Below are 9,410 nucleotides of genomic sequence, written 5' to 3'. Positions count from 1 at the left end.
CCCTGCCTCAAAAGGAGAAAAGAAGAATAAGAATAACAAGAATAACAAGGAGAGGAGGAGGACGAGGAGGAGGTGGAGGAAGCAGCAGCCCAGCTCTGCCAGGCTGTGTGACCCCGGGCCGGCCCTTGCCCTCTCTGTGCCCTGGCCGGCTCCTCTCTGAAGCAGGCACGGTGGTGCCCAGCTCGGGACGGTTACGAGGCTGCGATGACGAGGGAACGCGAATGCCCTGCAGGGGGAGAGGCCGGAGGCCCGGTGCCCGAAGCAGCCCCGGCCCCGCACCCGCCATCCCCAGGCTGGTGAGGTCACCCTGGCCCTGCCCCCCGGGACCCGGGCTCAGAGCAATGACGCAACCCGGGAAACCGAGTCCCGGGGGCCGCGGGCGCGCTACCAGGCTGCGCCGGAGGGTTTGGGGCGAGAGCGCCCCCTGGCGGCGGGTCCTCGGGGCGGGGCGGGGCTGCGGAGTCTGGCCGTTGCCCTAATTAGCATAGAGGCCGCGGTTGCCATGGCAGCGGGAGGGCGCCCCCTGCGGTGGGCGGAGCCTGCCCTTGCCCCGCCCCCTCCCTCGTCCCGAAGCCCCGGCCGCCAGCCCCGAGGGCGGCTTTACGGGTCACGGCGTCGGTCACGGTGACGCCCGGGCCCCCGCGGACAGGGATAATCCTGTGCAGCCGGGCAGCCCGCACTCCGGGAGGCTGAGGCAGGAGGATCGCTATCGAGGCCAGCCCAGGCAGCTTAGCGACCTAGCGAGACGCTGCCCAAGATAAGAAATGAAAACGGGTGTCATCTCTGCGCCTGGCCGTGGACCCCTCTGCGACCACTGCCCGCCCAGCTGCATGGACGCCAGGCCACCCGGCCTGGGCCTCACCCCGCAGCCTGTCCTTCCCGCATCGGCCACCAGGAGGCGCGGTGAGCACCGAGTCACGTCCTCCGTCCTCGGCCCTCCCCGGGCCAAACCCCGTTCCTCCTGCACCCCGCGAGGCCCTGCATGGCCCGCCCGCCCCCTCCCAGCCTCCCCTGCTCCCTCTCTCCCTCTGCTCCAGCTGCTTTTGCTCCTGCTCCGCAAGACTCCATGCTGCCCCAGGGCCTTTGCACAACTGTGCCCTCCTCCTCCCTTTCCCCAGCCCCTTTAGTGTCTCCCAGGACACCCGAACTGCTGGCCGCCCTGCTCCCGATCTCCTTGGCTGCTTGGCAGCTACCCGTGGTTCTCCTCTTTGTTAGGTCCAGAGGGCAGAGGAGCAGCATGGTCTAGAGGGTAGATTCTCCCGGAACCCAGAACAGCGCGGACACACAGTGACATTTCCAGGCCAGGCCCTTAAATCTCTGCGGGATTCCAGGCCATTCATGAACCCCAGTTCTGCGGAATTCTGGGAGATTTACCTAGAAGAAGAGAACCTGCAGACAGAGCCTGGCGGGCAGGCCGTGCAGAGGGCGCATGCGCAGCAGGCCCACTGGGCCTCCGGGCCGGGAAAGGCGGGCGTGGGACGGGACAGCTGCTCCGGAGGCCGAGGCAGGAGGGTCTCCGGATGGAACCCGGCCTCTGCAATTTGCCCGGACTCTGCCTCAAAATTAAAAATAAGATGCCAGGCGTGGTGGCGCATGTTCGTACTCCCAGCACTCGGGAGGCTGAGGCAGGAGGGTCACCGTGGGTTCCAGACCAGCCCGGGCCACGAAGTGAGCTCAGAGTAAGACCATGTGTAAAAAAACAAAAACCAACAGCAGAGCCCCGCCCCCGCCCCCTGGACTGGGGTGTGAGCCGGGCCCTCGGGGGCGCCGTCTGCAGGGCGCTCACCCCCTTTTCGCACCGCGCGCCTCACGTGAGCTGGTGGAGAAAAAACCTCCTTAAAGGTCAGTGTCTATAATTGAATTTTCCTCCAGATAAAAATAGCATCTTTGTAATCATTTAAATGGTGCCGAAGGCGGAGGAGGGCGGGAGGGGGAGGGGAGGGCTGGGTGTGGGAGGCGCGTGCACATGCGCGTGTTCCCGTGTGCCCGAGTGCCTGCGGGCGGCGGGAACGTGCGTGTGCACAGAGACGCTCGCGTGCGTGCGTGGACACACGTGTGTGCGCAAACGCTCACTGTGCGTCACGTGTCTGTGCGTGTGTTTATGTGCTCGCGTGCACGGGCCTGCGTCTGCACGTGCGTGTGCATGCGTGTGCCCGCCTGGTGTCCGTGCACCCGCCCGGAGCTGGTTGTGCAGGTGAAGTGCCAGCTCCGCCGCCCTCCCCGGCCACCGCGCTGCCCCCTCCCGGGGAAGCCAGGCTGCATCCCAGGCACAAGGCCTGCAGCGTGCACGGCGCCTGCGTGCGGCCCCCTGCAGGCCTCAGTCTCCCATCCGTCCAGTACTTCCGGAGACCCATATGGGTAGCCAGAGGCCTGAGACCTGTGCAGAGCCAGCACCCAGGCTCGGGGCTTGGTTATCTCTGCGGCCCCTTTGGGAGTTCGTGAGCTGCGGCACCCTCCACAGCTTCCTTCTAGCCACATCTTGCAAGAATCACTTCCAGTCTCAGGGCCTCAATTTTCCCCCTCTGTGAGATGGGCACAGTAATCATAGCCCCATGCACTTCTTTGAGAATGGTAGTTCAGGGCTGGGGATTTAGCTCAGCGGCATAAGCGCCTGCCTTGCAAGCAGGCAGTCGTGAGTTCGATCCCTGGTACCGGTAAAAAGGAAAAAGACAAAAAAAAAAAAAAAAAGAGAATGGCAGTTCAGATGTTTCCAGAGGGCCCTGGCCCTGAAAGCCTTGGTGATACTGTGCCTGCCCACCAGGCTATAGCCTGAAAGGAAGAGAGACTTTTATTTTGGTGGGGGTGTAGATCTTCCTTGGAGCCAGAGGCACATCACCTTTCTTTACAGGAGGGTCAGATCATCATGCTGCGTAGAAGTCTGCATATGTTGCTCAGGAGTTAATCATCACCCGCCCTCCATGCTCCTTCCGTGTCAATTTGTCCTCAGCACGAGACGCCATGATGGCTTCAGCAAATGCAAACCTTTGTCCTAACATCTGTGATTCACTGAACAAAAGATTCCAAGAAGGGCCAACTGAGCAGATTTAGAGGGCAGATGCTAAGACATGCAGAGAAAGAACCAGGAAGGGAACAGGCGAAACATGGTGGTGCTTCTACTTGCTGGCCCAGTGCCTGGGTGGTGCGTGGTGGTGTACACCTGCCCCAGCACCGGGGAGGCTGAGGCAGGAGGGTCGCTGTGCGTTCCAGGCCAGCCCGGGCTGCATAGTGAGACCCCGTCTCAAAAGAACCAAAACAAGAGAGGAGGAAGGAAAGCTTATGATTTTGAGGCGCCGTGGCCATGCCTGGAGACCGGGGTCCTTGGGAGGCTGAGGCAGGGGAGTCTCTCGAGCCTAAGAGTTGCAGCCCAGCCCGGGCAACACGGCAAGATGGTATCTTAAAAGCAAATAACAAAAGAGAAGGAAAATAAAGTGACAGAGCAGCCCAGGTACAAAGGACAACGTTGAAACTGACAGGACGTGAATGCTGCTTCCCCGAGCGCCGGCTTCCGTGGTTTTGGTTGCTCGTGGTCAGCCAAGGTCCAAAAATAGGAAGAGGAGAATTCCAGAAATAAATAATTCACGAGCTTGAAATGGAGCCCTGTCAGTGAGGAATGGAAGACTCTGGAGCCAAGAGTCTCAAGGGCACAGACCTGCACCTCGTCTGGAGTTTCCACCATGTATGCACTACCCTCCTGAGATTCACCCGGGATACAGTGCGGCCCCATCAGCTCCTGGGGTGTCACCACCTACTTCTGCTTGGGGGTCTTTTAGTATGCTGATAACCCAAGTGCACTAAGGAGCGCTCATCAATCACTTCCTTTAAGTGAACATCTCAGCTGGGTGTGGTGGGGCGCAGCTGTGATCCCAGCACACAGAGGCTGAGGCAGGAGGATCGCTGTGAGCTCAAGGCAGCCTGAATGTGTCGGGATAAACCTCAGCGGCACAGTGTCTACCTGGCAAGTACGAGGCTGTGAGTTCCATCCCCGGTGCCAAAAAAATCATATGTTGGGTGAAAATTCAATATTTTGATAGAGATAGTGAGAAATCACATTCATGTGAGGGTTCAGATGGCCGCAGCCCCTGGGCACTGCCTTCCGCTCAGTGGGGCAGGAAAAATCACTCAGGTCCAGGAAACAGGAACTCAAACCAGAACAAGGTCTCACATCTCCGTGATGAGATCAGAAAGTGTCAGGAGGGAAGGGGTGAAGTCAGGCATGGATGAAGGGATTCGAGCTCCTCTTGTTGAGCTTGTATACAGCCAGTGAAAGCCCCAGGGCAGGGTAGTGGCATTAAATATCACAATTCCTGCCTTCCATCCAAAGCCTAGAGATGGCATTGCACAAGGCTATGAGTTCATGAGCAGGCACTGCGGAGTTGTCCACTGTGACTTGTGACTTGTGCCCAGCTGGTGGGGACATGGCAGGTAACTGCAACATGCCCCCTTGGGAAACCTACACAGCTGTGAAAAAGGGAAGAGACCCGGCTGTGTGTCCTGGCACCTGGTGAGACCTCCAGGTGGAGGATACCTGTGTCTCCTGGTGTTAGCAGCTCACTTAGTGAGAGCTTGTTCCCTGTCACATGCTGTGTGTGCCACGCTACCTGGATTACCTCAGCTGAGTCTCTCACCTTACCTCGGGAGACAGAGGCACAGAGAACCTAAGTAACCAGGCAAACACCACACAGTCAGTGTGTGGCAGAGCTGGAGATGAAATGCTAGTTCCTTGGTGCCCCTATCTGCACTCATATTGTCTTGAACTCTATTTGTGCATTTATTCACTCAACAAACACCAATGGCTGTTATATGCCTGGGTGTGTTCCAGAATTGGAGACCCAGCAGAGAACCAAAGAGCCAATATCCCCTGCCCTTCCATGCTGATGGATGCTGGAGAGACAGCAAATCCACAAGCAAACAAAAATCATCATTTCAGATGGGGAGACGCAATAGGCAGAATTGAAACAGGGGGATGTAGGAAAACGGCATTCCGTGCAAAGGCCCAGGGGCAGGACAGAGCAGGTGTGTTGCCGCGGCATGAAGGAGGCCTCTTGGCTGGAGCAGAGAGAGAAGTGGGCAGGGAGGAGGAGAGGCGGAGAGGGCACAGCAGGCCGTGCAGGGCGCTGCGGGCTGCAGAACGCGGGCTTTGGCCCGGGAAGGGGGCGCTGTGGAGGGCGGAGGAGGGAGGAGCGGACTCGCGGCTCACAGCGCCCTCTGGTGGCCGCCGCGGGGAGGACAGGCCGGACTCTCTCTGAACCTCTGCCCGGGTTCAGAGCTGTGTCCCCCCATTGCTGCCTCAGGGGTGAAGATGAGCAGTTTGTTTGCTGATGTCATTTGCGTTGATGTTTTTAAACGAGGACTCGGCGGGCCGGCTGCTCTGTGAGAGCCCGAGTCCCGGTGAGCGCCTGGGCCTGGGGCGGAACGGCAGGGGGGCTCTTGGGGTGTTTATTCCCACTTATTACTTAGTCTTTATTCCTCTCACGGTGCCGATCGCGGCCCCAGGGCCTTGGCGCTGAGCTCCGCCATCAGCCTCTCGCTCATCTGGATCCCGAGGCAGGGTGACCCTCCTGCCTCAGCCTCCGGCAGTGCAGAGGGCAAGGCGGGCACGCGGGAAGCCCCGGGAGGCCACACTGGGGCGCATTCTAACTCCTGGGAACTCACGGGCCGGGGACAGAGAGAGACTTCATCCAGCAAATGCTGCCTCTGCTCCTGGGTGTGGGCAGCAGCTCGGGGTTTGGGGGTCACAGACATGGGAGCCACCCCTGAGTGCTGAAAGGGATCAGACAGACAGACAGACAGACAGACAGAGACAGAATCGGAGATCCTCAGCAAGAAGCCCACTCATGCCACGCTCAGCCAGTGAGATGGGGAAGCCACTTGTTATGCAGCATTATCACAGCCGGCGCTGACTGCTACACATCCCTGTAAAGGGACCACAGGTGCCTGGAGGTCAGGCTCCTCCTGAGACACAGAAACAGATGCCGGGGCCACACCCGCTTCTCTCTGTACGTCCCAGGAGCCTCTGATGAGGGCGAGAATCCAGCTCCCCGGTGCCACTTCCTGGGTGCTGAGGGATGTGTAGGAGTCTGTGAGACAGAAGAGCGTTTTAAGCAGAGGCAGCAGCTTACAGTGAAGACACTCGGGGGGCTTCCGAGGATTCCGCGGTGAAATTGCCCGTGAAAGTAGCCGAGCGCAGCTGCCGGCGGGAGATGATAGATCTCGGGGAGGAGCAGGGGATCGGGGCGCCGGCAGCCGCGCGAACCTTTTAAGAGCAGACGCGGGAGACGCGAGCAGTTTTAAAGTGACAGGCGATACAAGGGGCAGATAATATATTTAAAGCCCGTATCAGCTGTTAACAGACCATAAAAACGCGGCTCCATTAATCTGGGCTGTCCGTCAGCGCCCGCGGAGCTGCGGCTTTCTAGCCCGAGCTCTTGACACCTTCGCAAGTACGTCTCAATTTATTTGGACAATAGAAATACTGTCTTTCCCCCACTTCTCCTTTTTCTTCTCCCTCCCACCCCGAGCAGCTGAGATCTGACGACGGAGTCCCAGCCCGTGTGCCCTAAAATCTCTTCCCTCCCGGGAGAAGAGTTTGTGCTGCCACACGGCCTCCTCTCTGCTCCTTCCTGCACGCTGCCTGCCGGGATCCGTGCCGCCCCAGGACCTTTGCACGGCCGTGCCCACTGCCTCTGCCCATTGTTCCCATGGCCGCCTCTGATTCCAAGGTCCTCCTTCCCAGGGGTGCACCTTCTGTGCACCCCACCCTGCCCAGTTCTGACCACCATTTGCAAATAGTTCATTGACCTATTGCTTTTTTATTTGGTTTTGTTTTTTGAGATAGCGTCTCCCTGTGTAGCCCAGGCTGGCCTGGAACTCAGTGCAACCCTCCTGCCTCAGCCTCCTGGTGCTGGGATGACAGGTGTGCACCACCACACCCAGATGACTGCTGGCTAATTTACTGCCTGTCACACTGGACTGAGGCCAGGAGATCAGGAGTTTTGGGGGATCTATTTTGTTCAGGGCTATGGAGGGCTAGATCAGGGTCTGGTACACGCTAGGTGCTCGGTACGTGCTTGGGGAGGAAGGTGAACTGGGTACAGCGCTCCACCCCTGTCACCCCAGCACAGGAGGCTGAGGCAGGAGGGAGCTGGGCAGCCCGGGACAGAGCAGCGGGAGGCGTGAGCTTTTGGGGTGCAGCTTTGTGAACCCCACCTCCGCCCTCACTGGGGCTTCGGCTCTGGCCACGGCTGATCTGGGCGCAGCTGCTGGCACCCACATTCACCCCCCAGGAGTGTTGGGGCAGCCGCCAGGCCCCGCCCTGCACCCCAAGTCCCCGGCATCCCCCGAGCTGCAGCTCCAGCTGCAGGGACTCGGGCACAGATGCTGCCGGGTGCAACAGCTGGGCAGCAGCTGGCGAGGGCTGGGAAGCCGCGCAGGCCGCCTTCTCCGGGGCCGGGCCGTCCTGGGGTCCCTGAGCACACGGGCTCCCCGGTTTCCTGCCCCGCCCGGCACAGCCTGGGCTTCGGGGAGGCCGAGACAGGAGGGTCTCAGGCCCCAAACCAGCCAGGGCGACACAGCACGGCCCCAGCTAGATGGAAAAAGCCACAGGGCCGGGCTGGAGCCAGTGCAAAGGCCCTGGTGCATCTAGGCCCCGGGAGAAGAAAGGCTGCATGGCCAGTGCCGGGGTGACTGGCTCCCGGTGGCGCCCCGTCCCCTCTGGCCTCCTCCTGTCCGTCCCAGGCCTCCCTGGGCCTCAGCTTCCCCCTCCGTGAGATGGGATCAGGGTGCCACTTGCCCTGGCCCACGGCACTCTGCCTGCAGGGACTTACACCGGGCTTGGAGTCACCCACAAGCGTCAGCAGCCCTCAGCGCTGGGCCAGTTTGCAAAGTGAGTAATTTGTTTTTCCTCTGTCCTGTTGCACCGGGCTGCACACCGAGCTCCCATCCCGCCTCCTTTTTTATTTTGAGACAGGACTTGCTAAGTCACCTATCAGCCCAGGTTGCAGCTTAACTTTGAGATCCTCCTGCCTCAGCCTCCCAGAGTGCTGGGGTTGTAGGCATGCGTGCTCGCTGCTGTTATTTCGGTTTTTCCAGGCTCCAGGGCTCAGTCCTAGCCTTGCTGTTCTCTGTTTCTGGGGACAGGGTTCCAGCCCTCACAGGAACCCAGCACCTGCACAGTGATGGCGGTCAGAGGAGCTTCTAGAAGTTTCCAGAAGGTTCCAGAAGGTTCTAGAAGAAGGGATGGTGCTTCTCGGAGACCCATATTAAAGCCAGTGCATGTGGGTTAGAGTATCTGTTTCTGTGGAGGATTTGGGGTGGGGGTTGGGGGAGTGACTGAAGTCCCCCGTGACCAGCTCCAGGATTCTCAGGCTTCCCCAGGGGCAAACGAGTTAAGAATCCGGCTTGCCTCCCAGATATCCTCTTCACGGTGGCCGCGAGGCCCCGAAGAGCCCAGCTCTGGCCCCTACAGCTGACCCTGGGAGTGACCTTTGCCTGCTGCCGGCTCAGCCAATGAGGAAGTGCCCTGCGGGTGCCTGGAAACCATTTCCATGACGCCAGGAGCTGCTGGTCCCCGGAAGGCCTGGGCCCGGGGTGAGGGAGAGAGGGATGCTGGCTCGGTCACCATGGCAACCCAGCAGCTGCAGGAGGCGGCCCAGCTGGCGAGGAGCTGGTGTCCCCGCCCCCTTGGCACTGCCGCCACCGTGCCGGGTCCGTCCTGGTGCAGATGGAGATGGGGCCCTGGCATCTGCTGGGGGCACCGACCGTGGGGGTCCGGGGGGGGAGGCGAAGGGGGGGCAGCCCAGAATGCTGGCGACTCGGCCGGGCAATCTCGGAGGGCTTCCTGGTGGCGGGCAGCATTTCCTAAGCAGTGTCATGGAACCCCCCCCCCGCCTGTTCCTCCAGGTCTAATGTTTTCCTTTGGCAGACTCAGGGCTCCTCAAGGAAGCGGGTTTACAAGCAGAAGCCCTGGCCCCTGCTGCCCGGGGGACCGGAAGCCCCAGGCCAGGACCCCCAGGCGCCCTGTGCCTGCTTCAGAGCTGGCCGGCAGCTCAGCACCCAGTTGGGAGGCTGAGGCAGGACAGTCCCGCCGAATCCCCTGGGTCAGCCAACGGTCTGCATTCAAACTCAGGGCTCTCAGACACCTGATCCCCGTTGCTGGTCCACCTTTGATAGGCTTCTGAAACCCTGGCTCTGTGTGAATCGCTTCCCTCCTGGACACCCATGTCTGCACAGTAAAGGCTCTGACAAGTCCCGCAAGAGGAGCTGAATCCTTGTTTATCCTCAAGTTTCCCAGGCATGTTTGTTTGTTTGTTTGTTTGTTTGAAGGGGGTCTTGCTGTGGTTCAGCCTGGCCTTGAATTCCTGAGGCTGGCCTCACACCTGCTGGGATCCTCCTGCCTCTGCCTCCTGAGTACT

The 9,410-nt window shown here is 60.2% G+C and overlaps 1 long non-coding RNA gene across 3 annotated transcripts; it reads left to right on the top strand.

Annotated features, from left to right (window-relative positions):
* Window positions 1–543: 543 nt before the first annotated feature.
* Window positions 544–8,770, top strand: LOC111755251 (uncharacterized). 3 transcript variants are annotated; one of them, XR_010040404.1, is made up of 4 exons: window positions 544–903; window positions 1,216–1,842; window positions 2,849–8,273; window positions 8,409–8,770. It is a non-coding gene; the product is annotated as an uncharacterized LOC111755251 (long non-coding RNA). The 3 variants fall into 3 exon arrangements; XR_002789825.2 differs by having other exon boundaries at window positions 2,849–8,770; XR_010040403.1 differs by having other exon boundaries at window positions 8,137–8,756.
* Window positions 8,771–9,410: the final 640 nt, after the last annotated feature.

This window comes from Cavia porcellus, unplaced genomic scaffold (genome assembly GCF_034190915.1).
Source record: "Cavia porcellus strain 051 isolate PalLab524CR breed Dunkin Hartley unplaced genomic scaffold, mCavPor4.1 scaffold_17, whole genome shotgun sequence".
In the NCBI taxonomy this organism is placed as follows: domain Eukaryota; kingdom Metazoa; phylum Chordata; class Mammalia; order Rodentia; family Caviidae; genus Cavia; species Cavia porcellus.
This window is presented reverse-complemented; position numbering and strand designations above follow the sequence as displayed.